The sequence below is a fragment of the Sorex fumeus genome, unplaced genomic scaffold (genome assembly GCF_029834395.1).
Source record: "Sorex fumeus unplaced genomic scaffold, SorFum_2.1 ptg000014l, whole genome shotgun sequence".
Classification (NCBI taxonomy): domain Eukaryota; kingdom Metazoa; phylum Chordata; class Mammalia; order Eulipotyphla; family Soricidae; genus Sorex; species Sorex fumeus.
The window spans coordinates 8,656,884-8,679,032 of NW_026606071.1; the positions used below are offsets into that span (position 1 = coordinate 8,656,884).

At 43.4% G+C, this 22,149-nt stretch overlaps 1 protein-coding gene across 1 annotated transcript in view; it reads left to right on the top strand.

The window, feature by feature from the left end:
• The first annotated feature begins 1,514 nt into the window (after positions 1-1,514).
• NABP1 (nucleic acid binding protein 1) overlaps positions 1,515-22,149 on the top strand; it is a 258,111-nt gene continuing 237,476 nt past the window's right edge. Inside the window, exon 1 of the mRNA XM_056111882.1 lies at positions 1,515-1,521. The gene's annotated coding sequence lies outside the window, so the exon portion shown is untranslated. The remainder of the gene's footprint in view (positions 1,522-22,149) is intronic.

Below are 22,149 nucleotides of genomic sequence, written 5' to 3' on the forward strand. Positions count from 1 at the left end.
TATGATCTCAAGTCAATACTCATTAATGACTTATGTTAAACAAGAACAGTCTGATCATAAGCTGCAATATTTACTCATGCTGTCAACACATTCCCAATCATAAGATGGAAGGAATTCTTGTCAACTCCTGTGATGCTTTTCCTCCTCTCTTTCTGGTTGGCATCCTGTCCAACCTTTGAGCCTCTGCAGGGATAGCAGTGGTAGTGGCTGGTTAAACCTCTGGGTTTGAGAGCTAAATAGATATAAATTTAAATCCTAGCTTTACCATTAAGGGATAACAGTGGACAAGATTTTTATCCTCTTTGCGTCTCAGTCTCTTCCTGTGCAAAACAGGATAATAATGCTTACTTCACAAAGGATAATGATCTTTCTGTGTAGTAATATAGTATAGAGCTGGAGCTATAGCACAGCAGGTAGGGCATTTGCCTTGCACACAGCCGACCCAGGTTCAATTCCTCTGTCCCTCTCTAGCTTGCTGGAGAGACCAGCGAGCTACCAAGTGTATCCCGCCAGCAAGGCAGAGCCTGGCAAGCTCCCCATGGCATTACTGGTGCCCACTTAAGCAAATCGATGAACAACAGGAGGACAATGCTAATATAATACAATGAATGTATTCTCTCTGAGGCTGGATGGGGCCTTATCGGTCCCAATGCCTATTGTTGATCTCAAACCCACAACCCAATCCGCTGAGTCCTCTGGAATCAGCACTCACTCTTGACCCTAATAATTCTGTGGTTCCAACAATCCCAAGAAAAGAGACTCCAAGGTCTATATATGGAACTTGCTCTTCTACCTGAATGAAAAATGAGATAGAATTTGGGTACTTCGGGTTGTGGTTAGAGTTGGACACTCTATTCTAATCCTAAAGAGAAGCAAGACAAACCAACATGCCCTCCTTATATAGTGGAGGAGCCCTCTGCCCTGCCCTAACTACCACCCACCCCACCCCTTTCATACTGGTTTATTGCTTTCCAACAACACTGTGCCCATTCCTCTTCTCCAGACTGCCTTTTAAATTTCTGACCTTCACCCCTAAGCACTAAGTGACTTTCTCATTCTCTTATCTGACTGGCTTCTTCTTCTTCTTCTATTGATTCTCCAGGAGTTCCTGGTTACAAAGGTAAAGCAATTTTACATTTTTCATAGCATGTATTCCTATATAAGATGAAGTCATTTGCTTATTTGTGTGTTGGCTAATGATAGGAACTGGTAAGTAGTACTAATAATCATTTCTGGTGAAAAATAGTATTCCTGGAATGTAATAGTAGTCAATAAGTATTTGCTAGATACCTAAATAATATGCGAGAACAACTACCAAAAAAAAAACCCCAAGACAGAAATGTATGTAATCAAATAAAATTACATGGGTCTGGGGTTTGGAGAGAAAATGCTCATCATAATGATTTTAAAAAAAGGAAGTCAGAGGGGTAACCCAAAAATGAATGTAAAGGGTAAGACATGTGGACTAGAATGGTTAAGATGAGTTTATGTGGCAGTTTAGGAGACTGGTTTGACCAGAGGGTAATTGCTATCTTGAAGAGAGAAAGGTGTAAATGGTGTGGGGAATTCACATTCATGGGCACATGTGGAGGTTTCATGATGTGCAGAAAGTGTAATAGCCGGCATATTGTCATTCCCACTGGGCAGTTCAGTTATCTTTTTCTGCTTTTTCTTCTCTCCCATCTCTCTGCTACTCCTGTTGCTGTGTATATGGGTGCTTTGACAGTGTGACACTTCCTGATGCTCTTTCCATTTTTCTGCATCCTCTTTGAACAGAATGCAATTTGCCATCCCTTCATTATCAAATTTGCAGATTCTTTATTCTGCCAGGTCATAGAGCTAAACTCCTATAAGGAGTTTTCACTTCTACTTACAGAATTTTTTTGAAAAATATTTTAGTTTTATAAGGTCATTCACAATAATTTATTACATTCAATATTCAACCCCAAGCCCATCACCTTTATTTTGAATTTTTCCAATCACCAAACAAGCCTTCCCCAATAGCTGGCCCTAAATAATTTATTTTGTGTAAGTTGTTATGAATAGTTCTCTAAAAATGATCAAAAGAAGACTTCCTTAGAAGAAATTGTGTGAAGATTGTTGTATCTCAGCCTGGAGCCCTTGAAGCCTCAATAGCACAGCACTGTAGCACTGTCCTCCCATTGTTCATCGATTTGCTCGAGCGGGCCCAGTAACATCTCCATTTTGAGATTTGTTACTGTGATTGGCATATTGAATACTTCACGGGTAGCTTGTCAGGCGTTGCGGTATGGGCGAGATACTCTCAGTAGCTTGCTGAGCTCTCCAAGAGGGGCAGAGGAATCGAACCCAGGTCAGCCGGGCTGGCTGCGTGCAAGACAAATGCCCTACCACTGCGCTATCGCTCCAGTCTGAACCCTCAATATAAAAATAAAATTTATCCTTGTTCATATTTTCCATTTGGTAAGATTGCTATTACATTTTTTTTGCTTTTGTTCTTTTTTTTCCAGGGTGGGAGGGACACTGAGTACCACTGAATGATGACCCTGATGGCCCCAGCACCTCTAGCCCCCCAGTGCTACATCCAGCTCCAGCTCAGAGCCTGACGCATCCAAGACATGTATCCCATCCCTCTGAGCTATCTTCCAAGCACTCCCCCTTTAATTCTTTCAACATCTTTGTAATGGTTGCTTTGATGTCTTTGTCTGTGAAATCCAACATGTGGGAGTTAGTCAGTTCTTATTTCCTGCTTTTATCTATTTATTTTATTAGGTAGGGGTTACATTTCCTCTTTGCCTGCCATGACTTTTTATTGAAAACTGAAAATTCCAAGGAATGTATTATATACTGAAGCCCTTGGTAGAGTGATAGCTTCTAGTCTTCTCAGCTTCCTCTTTATTAAGTATAACTTCTGCATTCTGAGTGCATTGGGGTGAGAGTGAATGGATCTCAGGGGTCTTCGCTACTATGACTGGAGCAGAGGCTCCTCCACAAAGTGGTAGTAGGGTATCAGAAAAGACTCAATCTCTCAACTCTACTCACCAGGAATTTATCCCCTTTAACTCAGAGTGGTGAGGCTAAGACATGCAGAAGGTGTTAGCTATGGTAACGCTTGACCAGGATCTAGGGCCAAGGAAGTTCCATTTTCATACACACACTTGATCAGATTATTTGCAGTTGTAGGGAAATTAACCTAAGAATGAGCAGCCTAATCAGATTTAGCAGAAACAGCAGATTGCACCAGAGATCTGCATTGTGCTTAACACCATATTTGCTAATGTCCCCAGAGAACTCTGGATCCAACAACTGATAATGATAACTAAACCCCAAATCTGGGTGTTTCTAGTGGAGGGATCAGAATCTGTTTCTAGAATCATTGATTTGAGAAGGCAGTACTATTCCTAGCTATTTCCTGAGCTACATTAGCCATCCAACTGGGCTGTAAGGTATGCAGACGGAAGGGAGGAAGCAAGCTGTCTTTTAAATGTCATAGGATCTCTATTTTTATAATAAAATTTAGGATATTTTCTTAAAGTTTTCCTCATTACTGCAAGCAATTTCCAGAGATTTAAAATATTGTTGTCTTAATAGTTGTTGTTGTTTTTTTTTTAATCCAGGAGCAAAAGCACAGTGGTAGGGCGTTTGCCTTGCACACAGCCAGCCCAGCCAAGCCGGGTTCAATTCCTCCGCCCCTCTTGGAGAGCCCGGCAAGCTACCGAGAATATCTCACCTGCACGGCAAGCCTGGCAAGCTACCCATGATGTATTCAATATGCCAAACACAGTAACAACAAGTCTCAAAATGGAAACGTTACTAGGCCCATTGGAGCAAATTGAGGAACAACAGAAGAACAGTGTTTGTTTTAGTTCTATCAGTAGAGGTGGAGTTCAGTGAATCACTTATTCTGCTCTCTGAAAATTATGGATTCCATTCCTATTGTAGACAAGTAAATTTTTGTATTCGCAATAATCTTTTAAAGGAACACTGTCAAAAGCAATAGAATATCTAATTCTAACAAACTCAAAACATTCCAGAACATTTCTAATGCTTTGGTGTAAAAAAGAAAGAGAGACTTTTTGTCATTTGCACAATGTTTCCTTTAGGTCAAGTACTGACTTGATGCTGAAGGTTAAGGGTTTGGGAGGGAGATGTGGTTGGAAATGCTGTTAGTGAAGATCTCAAGGGTGCCAGGACCACTGTATTTGGTGATATGATTGCTTATTGTGCAACTGAAGTGTCACCATAGATGTATATTTATGATTACCATTCCGGTGAGGGTCTCCCCTGCTCCTCCTGGTGGACTCCTCCCAATGTTCCTCTCTGTGCTCTGTCCCAAGAACTTAACATGAGATGCATGAACCAACTCAATAGGCTGCCTTGCTTGCTGCTTTCGGATTAGATTCAAAGATAAACTGAACGAAAGGGAATGTTAGGTGGGAGGGTGTCTTCCCCTCCCCCCATTTTCTCTTTGCTAGGTCACTCTGAGTTGTTTGCTTCCCTCTACTGAAGGTCATACTTTCTATTTGTAAGCCTTTCTTTTAGAGCTCCCTGTCTCTGGGGTTGTGTTAAATATACCCTACTCTTGATCTTTCAGGTTATTAGGTGATAATGATTCCTCAACCATTGCAAGCCAGGGAATATTGTATTCTTCATTATTTGTTTCCCTAATTCCAGCCTTTAGTTTTGTAAATAGCACTTTTATTAAACTGTATTTAAATTACCCACTTTGAATGCACCATCTGTTTCCTGATGAGACTGCCTAATAGCAACCATTTTGCTACAGATGGCAGTCAAATTTCTTAAAGACAGGCTGCCTTTTCCTACTTTACACCTGTGTGAAGTGTCCTGGTGAGGTGGACAAGGTGTAGTATAGTACAGGTGGTGATTTGGCGGTGGCATAAATAATAAAATTTAAGCCAGGCTAAGGCTAGGATGTGGATCAGACAATAAAGTTTCATTAACATGTGAACATTGTTCTTTAGGAAAGTTTATTTGGGCAGATATTTTAAAACGAAAACGAAAAACAGATTGGCAAAACCAATGACTTGAGAAAAGAGACCAACTTGAAAACTGCTGCTCTGTCCTTGAAGCAAAGCAGTGAGGGTCCAACTAGGAAGATTCTGAGAAAGAAGAGATAGGGGAAGGTGGGAGGGAGAAAGAAAGAACTGAAGCGAGCAAGTGTTCTAGAGACCCCACACAGGAAAAAAGACAGGACTTGACAGTGTTGGAGCATAAAGAAGGAAAGTCCAAGAACATGAAGTTTTAAAACAAATCACTGTTACACAATAGAGTAAACAAGAGACTGAAGGAGGAGGGTAAAACTAATAACAATGAGAGCAACTAATTGCAGTTTAGATTATTAGTTATGGCAGCAAATTTCTAAGAGTTTTGCGAGTGTTAACTTGCTTACTTCTCCAACAGCTTTGCAAAATAGATCTCCTTATCTTCTTGATACAGGTGAGTAAACAGAGGCACAGGGTTTTTCTTGGGTTTGTTAACCAAGGTCACACAGCGAGCAGGCGGGTGCATAATTGGCTAGAGCAAACTCCAGAGCTTGAACACTCATACTTTTTTTTTTTCCGAGCTGTGTGATTGTTTTATTTTTTTATTTTTTTTTTAATTTATTTATTGAATCACTGTGGGAAAGGTTACAAAGCTTTCAGGTTTATGTCTCAGTCATGCAAATATCAAACACATTTCCCTTTACCAATACTTATTTTTTACCATGAAGAACCCCAATAAAACCCCACCCCCCACCCCTCCCCGTCCCTGTGAGGCAGATGAATTCTAGTTAACACTCTATCTGCTTTGATTAGATTCATTGTTTCAATAAGATTCACCACTATTATTTAGAGTTTACCCCCCCACCCCAAATCAGACATGCTGAAAAAGCATTGTGAAGTGATTTGCTTTCTACAGCTGGGTTCAAGAATTAAATGTTGGTTTTGGATTTCTGCTATTTTACCTATTGACCCTGGAAGTATTTCTACTGAAAGTCAGATAGTTAAGAAATTGGTTTCTGTGTTCTGGAGTCGTGGCCGTGCTGGAGAGCCGCTCGCAGGGGGCAACCGGTGGCCTCGGTAGGGCATGAAGGGCGGACCGAAACGCCCCCCTTCCCATGAGGTTTTAGTCACCCCCACACTCCCGGCTCATACCTGCTGTCCACAAGGCTCCCATGTGGCCGCCATCTTTCTTTCCAGAGAGGAGAGGGCGAATGGGGCAACACCCTTTCCCCTCTGGCAGACTTGATGGGCTGGATCAACGCATAGTCCGTTCACTTTTCTGCTCCAAGCTGCTGGGTTCTGCATTAAGTCCTTGTGCTTCTGGGGCCATGGCCTTGCTGGAGAGCCGCTCGCGGGGGGTGACTGGTGACCTCGGTAGGGCGTGAAGGACGGACCGGAACGCCCCCCGACCCATGGACACTCATACTTTTTAAGACACAAAATGCTGACTTTCCAGGCCAAGGTGAGCAAAAGCAACCATCATACTTTGTCTTTAATCCCACAGGTGTACCATCAGGGAATTCTTGCTGTTTTCATCCTCACCACATGTTTTCCCAGCTGACTGGAAGGTCTTCACCCTTTCTGCTCATGAAATAAATAATCACGATCACGATTATCACAATCATCCTGTTGTTCGTTGATTCCTCAAGCAGGCACCAGTAACGTCTCCCTCTTCCTAGCCCTGAGATTTTAAAAGAGCCATTTCACGCTCTTTTAGGGTTAGGAGAATGAGATCCATCATTGTTACTGGTATTTGGCATATTGAGTACAATACGGGAAGTTTGCCAGACTCTGCCATGCAGGCAGGATACTTTTGGTAGCCTACCAGGTTCTCCAAAGGAAAAATAAGATAATAAGATGTGGCGCGGCTGCAAATGTGGCCACGCACTTCCGGGAGATGGGTTTTTATAGTCACTGCATCTTGCCCGTTGATGGGACCAACCTGGCGCTGGCGGCAGCTGGTGGGTGTGACACCTACCTACTGGAAGATGGGGGGTCTGGGTGGAGAAGGCCCAGACCCAATCCGAGCAGGCTTGGAGATCTCAGCCCCAGGACCCACGTGCCAGGCAGAAATAAATAATAGTAATAACAATTACTATATTGTTATAGTAGCAAGTACTACTGTCACTCACGTGCTTCACAATTTCTTAATCCTTAGGATACTCCTAGGAGGTAGATTTTATATTCTCCATCTCCTCCTCTTCCTCATTACTTTTGTCCATTAGAATGTGATCTCCAAAGAGCAGGGAATTTTGCCATAGAAGTGCTGGGTGGTGCCTTGTAGGGCACAGCTGAGAACTATTGAATGAGTGAACTTTGCAGAGGAGGAAATAGAACCAGTTGGTCTTAAGCTGGCATTGCCAGAACACAGCTGGCCAGGCTAACTCTGTCTTTGGAACTAATACAGACAAGTGCCTTACCCACTGTCCTATCTCTCCAGCTCCCTCAGTGACCTCTTATGAGAATTCATTTCCAAGACATCCGGCAAAAGCACTATTCACATAGTTTTTCCTGCGTTCGTTAAATCCCGTGTTGCCTTTCCATGGTTTTCCTCACTTCTCCTTGGCCTCTGCCTGCTTTTCTGTGTGTCTCTCTCATTTTCCCACTAAGGAGTCCCAGGATCACACATCATACTCTCAATTTCAACTTTGCATTTTATTTCCTCGTGGTCAAATTCTGGCAGGGACCCCATCCATGGAGCCACTCTTCCCAACTTCTGGGAAGAAAGACACCATCTGGTTCCATTTCTATTCAACCTTTGATCCAACTTTGAACAAAAACTCCAAAACTTTTTATTGTCCACCACTTGCTTTTCTAGTTCCATCTCCTGATGAAATTAGGCCTGTGAGCTGACCTGGGTGTGATCTCTGAAATTAGAGCTGACTCCACCTCCTTCCTGACTTCTCAGAGAGTAGTGGAAAAGCACTAGCAAAGTATTACACACCCATTACAGGAATTGCACGGTATTTGGTAGAAGACCAGCAAGATGCTGAGGTGAGCATGCCTATGAGGGAGGTATAGCTTTAAAGATCTGTTGCTGTTGCCAAATCTGGATTTGAACCATGCCTACCTCAACATCTGGCAGAAGGAAAATGCCCAAAGGGTGAACAGCCTGATCAGACTTCCCAGCGAGGAGCAGATTGCACCCGGTGATTGCATTATGATTAGCACTGCATTTGCTATGACCTAATATCCTCAAAGAGCTCTGGATCCCACAACTGGTAATGATAACCAAACCCCATAGCAGGGTTCTTCAATCGGGTTGTTTAGAATCCATTTCTGTAGTCATGAGTTGAGAAAGCAATTCTCCATGCTATTTCTTGAGCCACAAATACTCTTATCTGTTTGGAGGAAGAAAGCAGTTTTTTAGAAAGCTAGCTTTGGCAGGCAAATTGCCTTTGGCCGTCTCATTCAGACTCCTGGCTCTAAGAATTTGTGACTCATAACCACAGACTTCAGTCTGGAGACCTGGCAACAACATGATGCTGGGACAAGAGGTTTTACTGGCGATGACTAAACAGCATGCAGCTGAGGTAGCGGAATCTGGTGCTGCTAATGAGAAATCACGACTACTGCCTTTGCTTTTCCACGAACTCAGAGGTTGGCTTTGGTGGATTTTCATCCTCTGCCTGAAACATCAGACTGGCCTCTGCAGACCTAAAGTCTCCACAGATGTGGTATTATGGAATGCTAGAACTAAGAAACTTCTCGGGGATCATCTCTGATGCCTCACAGAGAAATCAAGGCAGAGAGACCAGGTAATGGAGTTTGTTAACAAAAATATGGACTGGGGACTGGAGATATGGCTCAGTGTCACATGCAGCAGGCCCAGGTTCCATGCTTGGCCCCTAAGTTTCTTGAGAACTGTATGAGCTACCCTCAGCTCTGAGCTAGGAACATCCCTTGAAACCCTGAGCACTAACGGGTGTGATCTGTAAACCAAAAACAAATCTGGGGTCAGAAAGCTAGTACAGTGGGTAAGGCTGTAAATCCCATGTTCTACCTGGCATGCAGCCGACCTGGGTCTGATCTTTGGCTTTTCTTATGCTTCCTCCCACTCCCTTGCACCACCAGGAGTGATTCCTGAGTGCTGAGCCTGGAGTCACCCCCAAGCAGCTCCCAGGTGGGGCCCAAAAGCAAAGACAAAAACAAAACAAACAACAATAACACCAAAAAAAAAGTCTGGACTGGTGTTTAAGTCATGAGTTTTTGCGGTGGAAGTGAGAGCCATCTCCACAGGCCTTCAAGTAGTCTGGAGTAGAATAGGATAATTGAAGAACATAGTGTTTTTTAAGAAACAACACTCTTGGCAACCCTTTTGTGGATATTCCTTTTGATCTTTGGCAATGTTCTGATGACCACTGACATTGCATAAAGCTGTGAGGGTCATCCTGTAAAAAACAGGAGCACAAAGACCACCGGATGGAGGAGCCTGAGGCCGATGGCAGAGCTTGAACTTGCCCTCCCAGTCCAGCTGGCGAGAGTGGTCTCTGTAGATGTCACACTTTCAGCCCACCCAGTGCACTGATGCTATGTGGTAGATTGTGTCATCTTTCAGCTGGGAACTTGCTCACCCCAAAATCTCTTCCTTGCCTGAGTCCCAGTGGAGAGATTGGGAACTTCATGAGCTTTGAAATGCAGAGGAGAGGCACTGGCCTTACTGTGGTGGCTTGTTTATTGTCATGTGTGGCAGACTGACCAGGGAGAGCTCACTTTGTCCTGCCCACTGGTTCTGCTGACTGCCAGCAGCAGCTCTCCCACCACTAAACCTCACATCTTGCTCCCAGAAGATGCAAAGGAGCGGGTTCCCAGAAACCTTCCCAGAAACCCTTGGGCCCTCTGGGATGTTGGCACCATTCACCAGCAGGCGCTGGAATTTGATTCTTTCCTCTCACTACTGGGTGAATCCTCTCATCCTCTAATTTCCTCTTTCACACCTTCACTCTCCCAGCTTCTACACACTCAGGTCAAGTCTGATTCTGCTCAGAGGTTCTGTATCCCAGGGCCTAGAGTGACTTTGTCCCAGTATATCTGAGTGAGTCACACTGGATCTCCTGAAAATGTGAACCTGCAGAGCAGGAAACTGACAGGGCTCGGGAGGAAGCATGACATGCTCTCACTGGGGGCAGGTTCCCAGTCAGACTCCACAGCTGAGGAAAAATGGTTCTAGCACCCAAGCAAAGAATCATCAAGGGAGATGGGAAACTAAGGCCATGTTTCCTAGTGGAGGGTCTCACAGGAACTATGATTCCTTTACCCAAAAGAGTTTTCCTAAGCCTTGATCCCCCCTGTTTGGTTTCAGTTTTAAGCTCTATGGTTTATAATACTGTTACCGGTTGGTTTATACTGTTAGGTTTTACAATACTGTACAATATTCTATCCCATAGCCTCCACTATACCTCCACAACATGATCTTAATTGCCTCTTTACATCCTTCCTCACCAGGTTCCATTCTGTAAACGGTTCTGTGAGGTTCTCGGGTTCAAACCCTTTCCTGTCCCTCCCCTCCCCAAACTGAGTGGGTCTGTCTTTGTCTAATTGGTCCAAAGAGCTGCCAACTGGTTTCTTATCTAGTTTGACTGTTTCTCTTTCTAGGCCCTTTGGGGATCAGAGAAAATGTGAAAATCAATCTTTAAAGAATGATGATAACCTGAGTTTTTCCAACTCCTATAAAGTATAGCATTTGTAGTTAAGCTTCTGACCTGTGATTTAAAATAATTTGAAACAACAGTGGTGAAGAGGTCAGAAAATCAGTGGAATGAACTTCCTGAGGCTTATTTGGTGGAGGGGGAGTGACTCTAGGTTAAAAAGTGGGCAAATCCACCACATTTTAGCTGAGCTCTTAACAGCTGGGGGGATGGACTACAGCTGATAGTGGGACATCGAGTACTTTTTTAAAATAAAAATTTTCCTCTTTTTTTTTTCCTATTGGCAAGTGGAAACTTTCCCTTTTACACTTGTGAGCTGAATTTTATCTTTTTTTTTTAAAGGCTAAGTCAGCAGTTCCTGAGAATCCTGATAAAACAGATTGTTGAACAGATGTTACAGAAAAAAAAAATCAGAGGTCAAATTGGGGGAAATACTAGCTTATTAAAAAAAAAAAAGCAACAGGGTATCTTCTTGTCTCAGGTGCTGGACTGGACAGCAGGCAAAATATACCTGGTTCAAGAGCAGCAAAATTAGCCTTCTTATGTCCAGGTCCTCAAGGGGCTGCAGGCAGTATTTCCCCAGCTTACTTCACCATGCTACTGCTTCTCTTAGGGGTAAAGCTTAGAGATGGTTGTCCTGGAGGTACTTGTTTGTGAAAAGTTGACTAAAGAAAATTAAAAAATTATTTTTGATGGTGCAATGAACTTTGTAAGAATTTTTTTTATGAGGTTACATCTGGCACTAGTAGGGGACTATGCAATCCTGGGATCAAATACAGGACAACGCATTCAAGACATGCTCTACCACTGAGCTGCCTCTATAGCTGAGACAATTAATTTTTTTTTTAATTTTTATTTATTTATTTATTGAATCACTGTGGGAAAGGTTACAAAGCTTTCAGGTTTAGGTCTCAGTCATGCAAATATCAAACACATTTCCCTTTACCAATACTTATTTTTTACCATGAAGAACCCCAATAAAACCCACCCCTCACCCCTCCCAGTCCCTGTGAGGCAGATGAATTCTAGTTAACCTCTATCTGCTTTGATTAGATTCATTGTTTCAATAAAAGATTCACCACTATTATTTAGAGTTTACCCCCCCCCCCAAATCAGACATGCTGAAAAAGCATTGTGAAGTGATTTGCTTTCTACAGCTAGGTTCAAGAATTAAATGTTGGTTTTGGATTTCTGCTATTTTACTTATTGACCCTGGAAGTATTTCTACTGAAAGTCAGATAGTTAAGAAATTGGTTTCTGTGCTCTGGAGTCGTGGCCGTGCTGGAGAGCCGCTAGTGGGGGGCAACTGGTGGCCTCAGTAGGGCGTGAAGGGCGGACCGAAACGCCCCCCTTCCCATGAGGTTTTAGTCGCCCCCCACACCCCCGGCTCATACCTGCTGTCCACGAGGCTCCTATGCAGCCGCCATCTTTCTTTCCAGAGAGGAGAGGGCGAATGGGGCAACACCCTTTCCCCTCCGGACAGACATGATGGCCTGGATTAACGCATAGTCCATTCACTTTTCTGCTCCAAGCTGCCGGGTTCTGTATTAAGTCCTTGTGCATCTGGGGCCATGGCTGTGCTGGAGAGCCGCTCGCGGGGGGCAACTGGTGACCTCGGTAGGGCGTGAAGGATGGACCGGAACGCCCCCCTTCCCATGAGGTTTTAGTCGCCCCCACACCCCCAGCTCATACCTGCTGTCCACAAGGCTCCCATGCGGCCTCCATCCTTCTTTCCAGAGAAGAGAGGGCGAATGGGGCAACACCCTTTCCCCTCTGGGCAGACATGATGGCCTGGATCAACGCATAGTCCATTCACTTTTCTGCTCCCAGCTGCTGGGTTCTGCATTAAGTCCTTGTGCTTCTGGGGCTGTGGCCATGCTGGAGAGCCGCTCGTGGGGGGCAACTGGTGACCTCGGTAGGGCATGAAGGACAGACCAGAACGCCCCCCTTCCCATGAGGTTTTAGTTGCCCCCACACCCCCGGCTCATACCTGCTGTCCACAAGGCTCCCATGCGGCCTCCATCCTTCTTTCCAGAGAAGAGAGGGCGAATGGGGCAACACCCTTTCCCCTCTGGGCAGACATGATGGCCTGGATCAATGCATAGTCCGTTCACTTTTCTGCTCCAAGCTGCTGGGTTATGCATTAAGTCTTTGTGTTTCTGGGGCTGTGGCCGTGCTCCAAACTTAACTCTGATTTTCAGGGAGAAACGTTGGGTGGTTTACTTCCCATGGATCACTTTGTATATAGAGAGATGTCACGCGGCCGCATAAGCGGCCGTGCGGTTTTGAGGAAAAGTCCTAGTTCCCGCATACTCAAGCTGTGCTTGTAGAGGCTTCTGGTCACCGGGATTCCATCTGGGGGAGGCGGGATGCGGTACCTACCCCATCTGGGACTTCCCGATGATCTCGGCTCTTTTTGGAACCTGTTTTTTTTTTTCTTCGGGAGCTGTGGATCCCCGCCCTCCATGTGGCCCTTCTCTTTGGCTGTATGCTGTCAGACAATTAATTTTGAACCAACCACAGTCCAACATGATGCACAAACTCTCTTCTCATTCATAGGACTGCATTGTAAAGTTTGCTTACATTATTACCTTTGTATGTTAATCCAGATTTTTTAAATTGAATCACAGTGAGATATATAGTTACAAAATTGTTCATGATTGGGTTTCAGTCATATAATGTTCCAGTAATAAAATGTATAACATTTTCAATCATATAATGTATAAAATTCAATCATTATAATGTATACAGTTTTTTGTCTTAAAAATATTTTAATTTGATTTTTAGTATCATTATTATTTTATTATAGGTAACAGATTTATGATAGTGTTCAATTTATGGTATTGATGTACAAAGTTATTGCATACACCTGACCTCTCCCCCTTATACCTATGTCCGACATTCCTTCTTTCATACCCCATTACTTGTTGATTGACAGGGTTTTATGCATGCTGTTACCTCCCTGAGTAACACCCATGTGCTCCAGATCCTCCACTTATGTTCTTGTGTAACTTCTAGTCAATCTATTCATTCCCCTCCTATCCTCCTCCCAAACTTGACACTCTCAGGTCTGTGATCCAGTGTCCAAGGTTTATCATTGATTGATACTGTCCATATCGCAATTTGTTTCTCTGTATATCACAGATAAGAACTTCTTGTATTTGTTCTTCTGCTGTTGGCTAAGTTTGCTCAGCATAACACCCTCCAATTTCATTCTTTTCCATAAACTGAATGACTTCATTTTTTTTTCAATTAGCTAGATAGTATTCCATTGGGTATATATGCACAATTTATTTATTCTTTCCTCTGTTGTTGAACACTTGGGTTGTTTCCACATCCTGGCTAATGTACTAAGTGTTGCAATGAACACAGATGTATATTTATTTTTTGGATTAATGTTTTCGTGTTTCAGGGGTGGATATCTAGAAGTGGATTGGGTTAAATGTGAGCTCCAGTCTTACTTATTTGAGAAATATCCATGTTTTTCCATAGAGGCTAAACCATATGACATTCCCACCAGTTGTGAATAAGGGGTTGCTATAGTTTTTTTTTCCACACACCGGCCACTACTCGTTGTTCTCATTTTTTTGAATATGTGTCATTCTCATTGATGTGAAGTGATACCTTATTATCATTTTAATTCTATTTATCTGGCAATACGTGATAATGGGCATTTTTCCATATGCTTATTGGCTATTTATATGTCTTCTTCATGGAAGAGTCTGTTCACCTGTTTTCCCTATTTCTGATGGAATTATTGGTTTATCTGTTGCTGAACTTTGTAAATTATTTATCATTTTTTCATATTATTTATCTAGAGTATTACCTGTGATTACCTTTTTGTAAGTTGGGCGTTTGCCTTGCGCCCAGTCAGCCTGGCCGAGCCAGGTTCGATTCCTCCGTCCCTCTCAGAGAGCCTGGCAAGCTACCGAGAGTATTTAATATGCCAAACACAGTAACAAGAAGTCTCACAATGGAGACGTTACTGGGCCCATTTGAGGAAATCAAATAAAATATTGAACCCAATTAATTTAAAAAATATATTTTAAGGAGTGTAGTTATTGGGATTGTAAAATAATACATTCTATCCTTGGACTCTAGCACTGAACCACTCACCTGACTGGTCAACTAGAAGTGAGCCATCTCCCAGGCACTGTTTGAGACACACACACACACACACACACACTCACAATGGTATTGAACTCTACCACATGCTCAATCTTATATGATTAAAAATATATCATGGTATATAAAGAACTAGTAGAACTTTACAAGAAAAAAAAAACATCCAACCAATCCAAAAATGGGGAGAAGAGATGAACAAAATCTTCCTCAAAGAAGACATAAAAATGAACAAAAGGCAAATGAAAAAATGCTAAGCATCACTAATCACAAATCAAAACAAATATGCTACACCTCGCACCAGAGAGATTTGCACATATCAAAAAGAATAAAAACAACCAGTATTGGCATGGATGTTGGGATAAAGGGAGCGTCATTTACTGCTATTGGGATGCAGATGTACTGCAAGTGGTCCAATCTTTCCTTACATGACTGTAAGGAAAAATGAATTCATGCAATTTTCTACTATGTGGATGGATCTGGAGAGTATCATGAGGAGTATAGTGAAAAGGAGAGAACGATATACCTTACTTGCAGGATATATGGAAACATACTAGGGGAATAACAAATACCCAAAGGCAATAGAAACAAAGAACATGTGAACTGTCTTTTAGTAAGAAGCTTGTCAGTGTAGGAGTCATGAAGAGAAGGAAAGATGGGGAAGGTAGGGATGAGAACACTATGACAAAAGTGAAATGGTCACTCTGGAAGAGTAGCGGGTATTGGAAGGTGGTAAAGTGTTATGTGCGAAACATATCAGTAATAGTACTATACATCATAGTGCCTAAAAGAAAAAAGATTCCTGCCACAGAGGCAGGGTGGGAGGTGGGAAGGAAACTGGGGACACTTGTGGAAAGAAGTAGACAGCCGTGAAGGGACTGATGTTGGAATATTTGTGCCTGGAACTCAGTCATGAATAACTTTGTAAATCATGATGCTTCAATCACTTGATCACTTGATACCCTGTTACTCATCTATTTGCTCAAGTGGGCGCAAGTAATGTCTTCATTCATCCCTGTTGTGTGCTAGTGTAGCCCAATGGCATCTGCTCATTCTAGGAACACAAAGAGCCTCAAACCGATCGTTCAGGGTCTTGACGAAGACATCTGACTATCTCATAGGTGGGCAGCCACGCGATCTTTTGACATCCCGTGGAATCCAGTCGGTAATGGCTCTAGTCCAGTGGTCATCTCTAAATCTCATTACGTGTCCAGCCCATTGGAGTATCACGCTTCACTCAAATGAGAGAAAGAATCCCGAGTTCTGACCTCCGTCAATGCTCAGGAATCAGGGACACTGTCTCGTTTGCAAAGGTGTCAAAAATCAAATGCGCTGGACACGTAATGATGCTTCAACACAAATAATAAAATGAACTAGGAGCTCAGGGGTCAGAGAGACAGTACAGTGGGTAAGGCACTTGTCATGCACCTGCCCAACCCAGGTTTGCTTCCCAGCATCCCATAAGGTTCTTAAGCCCACCAGTAGTGATCCCTGAGTAGAGAGTCAAGAGTAAATCCTGTGAAACAATATATAAATAATAAATAAACACATGTCATGGGAAGATGCTAGTATTTATTTTATTAAATAAACTAAGAACATTGACATCCTATTAGATATTTTTACATTTTTTGTGGCTTTAAAGTGGAATGACTTTCCTCTGGGTTCAAGAGAATCATGAATTTGCAGTTTACCCAGATTTTTCTTGCTGCTATGGTTGGAGTAATACTCGTTCTCACTTTGATTGAATTGACAGAAGACCCATCTTCTCTTTCTTTATGCAACCTTCACATTCCTTTCACTTCACTCTAGCTTTCTTATTTCTCTCTCACTCTAAGACATGAACAAAAGGGTCCAGGCTTAATTTCCTCAGGCATAGAAATACAGTCTTCATGTTCCTACCTCGCACAGGAGTGCCATATTTAGGGGTGGCTAGTACAAACTTCTTCAGAAAATGAGGTCTCAGACCTGAGAGAAAAGAGGAAGTGAGTTGTGTGGCAAGCTGGGATGCAGGTCTCCAGGTGTAGGAAAGAGCTAAGACTGGGAGTCCCTCCATGGTCAAGGGACAGCAAGGAGGTCTCTGTCGATAGTGTGAGGAGGGAGTGGCAGGAAATATTCTCAGGGAAAGAATGGAGGCCTAGACCTTATGGATGTGTGACTAATTGAAAGACCCTTGTTTCTGGACATGAATAGTCATTGCAAGATTATAAGCAGAGCAGAGTAGGAATGACATCTCAGCTAGAAGAGATAACAGCTCTGCTATGTTGAGAGTAAACTGTTGGAGGCAAAAGGAGAAACAGGCATAGCTATTACGATAGTTTCCTAATACCCTAATATCACACCTTCTACTGTAACATTCTGTAACGTACTGTATGATCCTGGGCTGGAGCGATAGCACAGTGGGTAGGGTGTTTGTACCTTGTACATGGCCGACCTGGATTCGATTCCTCCTTCCCTCTTGGAGAGCCCAGCAAGCTACTGAGAGTATCCCGCTCGCACAGCAGAGCCTGGCAAGCTCCCCATGGTGTATTCAATATTCGATATGCCAAAAACAGTAACAAGAAGTCTCACAATGGAGACGTTACTGGTACCCACTCGAGCAAATCCATGAACAAAGGAGGACAGTGCTACAGTGCCATAGTGCTAATGTATGATCCTGTCATCTTTGTATCTCTTTATTCAAGCAGATACAAAGGTGACAGTATTGCACAGTGTGTTACAGTGGAGGGTGTGAACAATGAATGGTCTGGCTTGGTGTGCATTGTCAACACGGAGCCAGTTTAATCAGCCAAGGGGAGAGGCCTGAAAAAAAAAAGGCGGGGGGGGGGGGGAAGAAAATCATAAAGATGATCTTAAGGGTTAGTCCTGAGCAGCTGAAAGGATTGAGCTATCAGCAATGGGGATAGGAGACTATGAGTGAAATCAGCGGGCAGAAGGTGGAGGATCAGAAATTTATTGCTGGAAAGACACACTGAGAGACATCTCTATCAGACCTCAAGCTATCTCTTAGAGGTTGGGTGTGTAAACTCACACTTATAAAAAGTTTTGGGATGCAAATCTAGGGGATGTCTCAGTAACTAACCAAGCCCACTTTGTAAGCATGAGACCGTAAGTCAGTTCTGTCCCCACTCTATGTCCACATTCACCGGAGATCCTGCTGACTGAAGCACCCCAGCCCACACACAGTCAGGCACGTGTGAGCACAAGAGTGAAGTGTGTGACCCCACTGGCCAAGGTGACAACAGCAGCATCAAAAGGGAAGAAAAGGGGGAAACTTTTTTTTCTTTTTGGGTCACACCTGGCTATGCTCAGGGGTTACTCCTGACTTTGCATTCAGGAATCACTCCTGGCGGTGCTCAGGGGACCATGTGAGATGCTGGGAATCGAACCCAGGTCAGCCCCAAGCAAGGCAAATGCCCTACCCTCCTTGCTGTTGCTTCAGCCCCAAAGGGGGAAACTTTTTGAAAAAAAAATGTAAAAGGATGAGCCCAGATAGAAAAAAAATCCCCTAGAGGAAGTAGCAGCCAGCAATAATTTTTGTTTTCAGTAGGATTACTTCCTCTTTTAACACCAGGCCTCCAAATTAATAAAATCTTTTGATGTATTCCAATAGCAAATGTCCTGTCAGCCTGTAAAACAAATTCCCCATGTCCCATAGAGAGATTGAATCTACGATAAAGTAGCTAAAATAAGAGTTGTTAACAAAATTAAGGATCCCAAGTACATTTTCTGCTGTTCTGTTTTTCCTGCTTAGTTTTATTTGGGGCCATACCCAGTTGTTTTCAGAACTTACTCCTGCTCTGTGCTCAGGGATCGCTTCTGGTAGGTTTGGGGGTCCGCATGGGGTGTTGGGGACCAAACCAGGGTTAGCTGCATGCAAAGCAAGCATCTTACCTCCTGTACTATCTCTCTGCTACTGCTATTTCTGCAGCCGAGTTTTGAAAGAAAACAGAATGCTGAAGGTGATCCCCAAGCACTGCCAGAAGCTTATGGGCTCCAGCTGGAGACAGACCAAGGTTTGAGTGTATGTGCTACCATTTATTTGCTCTCTGCTTTATTTATCCTCTGTGAAACTCCAGGTTAAGAATGATTGTATCACCAACTGCCATCACAATTTTTGTTTGCTTGTGGGCCACATCCAGTGATGCTCAGGGGTTACTCCTGGTTCTGCACTCAAGAATCACTCCTGGTGATGGTCAGGGGACTATGCAGGATGCTGGGAAGCAAACCCAGGTCGGTTTTGGGCCAGGCAAATGCCTTACCCATCTCTCTGCCCCCCAGCATTTTTACATTTTTTAAATATGGCTTTTATTTAGCACCTATAAGAGTGCCTGGCGATTCATTGATTCATTCAGCAAATAAGTGTAACTACCTATCGTATGAAACTACCTATCAAATTAATTTGACTTATGAATGAATAAACGGATAGAAAACTAAGAAGCATAGAGATTGTTCTTGCTCCAGAGGAAATTTCAAGATAGGAAGCAAGCAGCAAACTTGTGTTAAAAAAAAATCACCCAGCAACCTGCTGGGGAGAAATTCAAATCAAGCACTCAAATGAGATATCACTTCACAGGGGCCATAATAGCAATTCTCATCTGGTGAGAGCAAAGAGGAAAACAAACTTCATTTTCTATGAAAGTGAATGCTCAAGTTATACAGCCGTGTGGGGGATCCACTTGGCAATATACAGTGTTGTGGAAAGCATTCATGGCCCACAACTTTAAAGCTGCTTGAGCAGAACTGTGCTCTGGAGAAACCCCTACCCTGTACTGGGAGTTACATATTCAGTATGTTCACTGTAGCACTAGTAGGAGCAAAAAAAAAAAAAGTAGAAGCAGACAGTGTGCTCATCAGTGGAGGATTCAAACAGTGAAGTAATGCCCAATATTTGAAAATGCATGTTCTAAGCCGGAGCTTAAGGCACTTACCTTGTAGCAGTTGATGCAGTATAAATCCTTCTGACCACAGGGATCCCCGAGCACTGCCAGCAGCAATCCCTGAGCATAGAGCCAGGAGTGTGCCCTGAGTATCACCACAGGTGTGGCCCATCTCTCCCCCAACACCCCCAAAAGTTTACCTATATAGGTCAATGCTGTTAAATCTCAAAAAGAGATTAAAAAGTAAGTTGTAAAAGATCTTATCCTTTGTTTAATTTAAACATCATATAAACAAGACTATATGTTCAGACATAGCAAAGTAATAACATGGGAATATGCAAAAAGAAGATAGATGTGTCTCTATGGAGAAAAGAGAGAATGGAATAAAGTTGTGAGGCTGTTTAAGTGCATTTGTGACACTCTATTTCATTTCGAAAGTAAATATGGCAAAAAATGTAAGCAGTTATTAAGACTTACAAGGAATTTACTTAAGTAACTATGATCCTATGTACTTTTTCTGTATGTTTGACATACTATTAAATTAAACATTTAAAATGTTGCCATAGTCAGTAAAATATATAGAACAGAGAACTTAACATTTTAAGTATTTTGAAGTGTACATGTAACTTGGTATATAGCCATTAACAACATCCATCTCTAAAGCAATTTTCGTTTCCCAACCCAAACTGAAACCGCAGCCAGTAGACAGGAACTCCCCAAACATAGACACAACCTCCCCATTCTCCCTTCTTCTGGATCCCAGTATTGCTATGATTGTTTTAGATACCTCCTGCAGGAGAAATCATACTATATCAGTCCTTTAGTGACTGCCTTTTTACATTAAAAATAATGGCCTCGAGGCCACAGTGATATAATAGGGATAAGGTGCTGGTCCAGCATCCCGCTGGCCCAGGTTCAAATCCCCAGCACCACATATAGAGCCCTGGGCATGGCCAATGGTCAGTCCTGAACACAGGGCCAAGAATAACCCCTGAGCCATGTTGGGTGTGTCTCCATCCTCCACCCCCACCCAAAATAAAGAAAAAAATTATGACTCTAAGATTCATCCACATCTTAGTCTATGTCAGAATTTCCTGTCTGAAGTTGATCATATTCCATGGTATGTTATAGAATCACATTTTGTTTTTCCATTCAACTGTGGATGGCACTTGGGCTGCATGCTCCTTAGGCTCTTATAACATACTTCAACATTTTAAATCAAAACAAACCACAGGAAAGTTAGAAATCAAGAAGGCAGAAACTAAAAATCACTACTTAACAATACCAGGAGATAAACTTATCCTACATTGTCTGAACCCACAGATCTAGGTCTCCAGGAACCAAGACGTGTGAGTGTTGTGTGTAGTTTGTTTCATGGTGAGTATTCTCTCAGCAGTATGGACGATGCACCTCTTGGGAGTTAGGCTAACTGTAGGTGAGTGGGTGACAGTTGTGCCAGGAGACCCCGCTTCAGCCTCTGCCACTGCTCTCTCCACTAGAGGCTTGGGCCTGCAAGCTTCCTTCTTGTAGAATCTGATATAAAGTTGAGAAAGCAGCCCCTGGTAACTGTTGTGAGTGGCCAGTGGGAGGGGTGAGTCTCAGGATGGAGAAGCACTCAGAGACCCTGCAAGCAAGTCTGCTGCAGCAGAGGGAGTCTTTTGGAAACAGCATCAGACTAGAGAGAAATTGTAGCCTGAAAGCCCACTGCAAAATGTGGACATAGCAAGGAAGCGGGAGAAATTCAGAGACGGTCTGCCTCCTGCATGGAAGGCCAACCTGCTACTTCGGCTGCTGCACATGTGTCTGTGTATATACATGCTTGTGTGTGTATGTTTATGTGTATATGTGTCCATGTATGTGCACATGTGTTTCTGTGTGTATATCTGTGTGTATGTGTGTGTGTGTGTGTGTGTGTGTGTGTGTGTGTGTGTGTGTTTGTGCACTATTTCCAGGAGCAAGCCAACACGGACACTAGATTTTGAAATCTGCATTGCCAGACTGATCTGAAAGGTGTGCTTCTGGGACCTTAGGATTCCTCCGGGCATTTGAAAATCAAGAATGTGTCAGTACTCACTCACCCCTTCCCGGATTCTGAAGGCATCCACACATCACAAAGGGAGGAACCGAGCCAGAGCTGGAGGCTGCTAGAAAGGTTCCTTCCAGAGGCCTGGGCTCGTGGTCCTTCAGTAGGGATGCAGATATGATAGCAGTTTGAAGGGTGGAGGTTTCTGGGAACCACTGGGACTGCCAAACAAATCACCCCCTTTGCTGGGGAAGCCCAGTCTGGCCGAGAACCAAAGCAAACGAGAGCTGCTGGGGAAGAGAGCCAGAAGTGGGATTATTGTTCCTCTCCCGGGCAACCCTTGCATCTGGGCTCTCCTCCTCCAGTGCTCCAGGTTCCCAGCTCTGCACTCTCTCTCCAGCCAGAGTCCATCAAAGCTGCAGGGCATCTGGTAGAAAACACAGATGCAGTCAGACATCCTCCTCCTGGGCCCTGGCTAAGCTCCTGCCCCAGAGTGA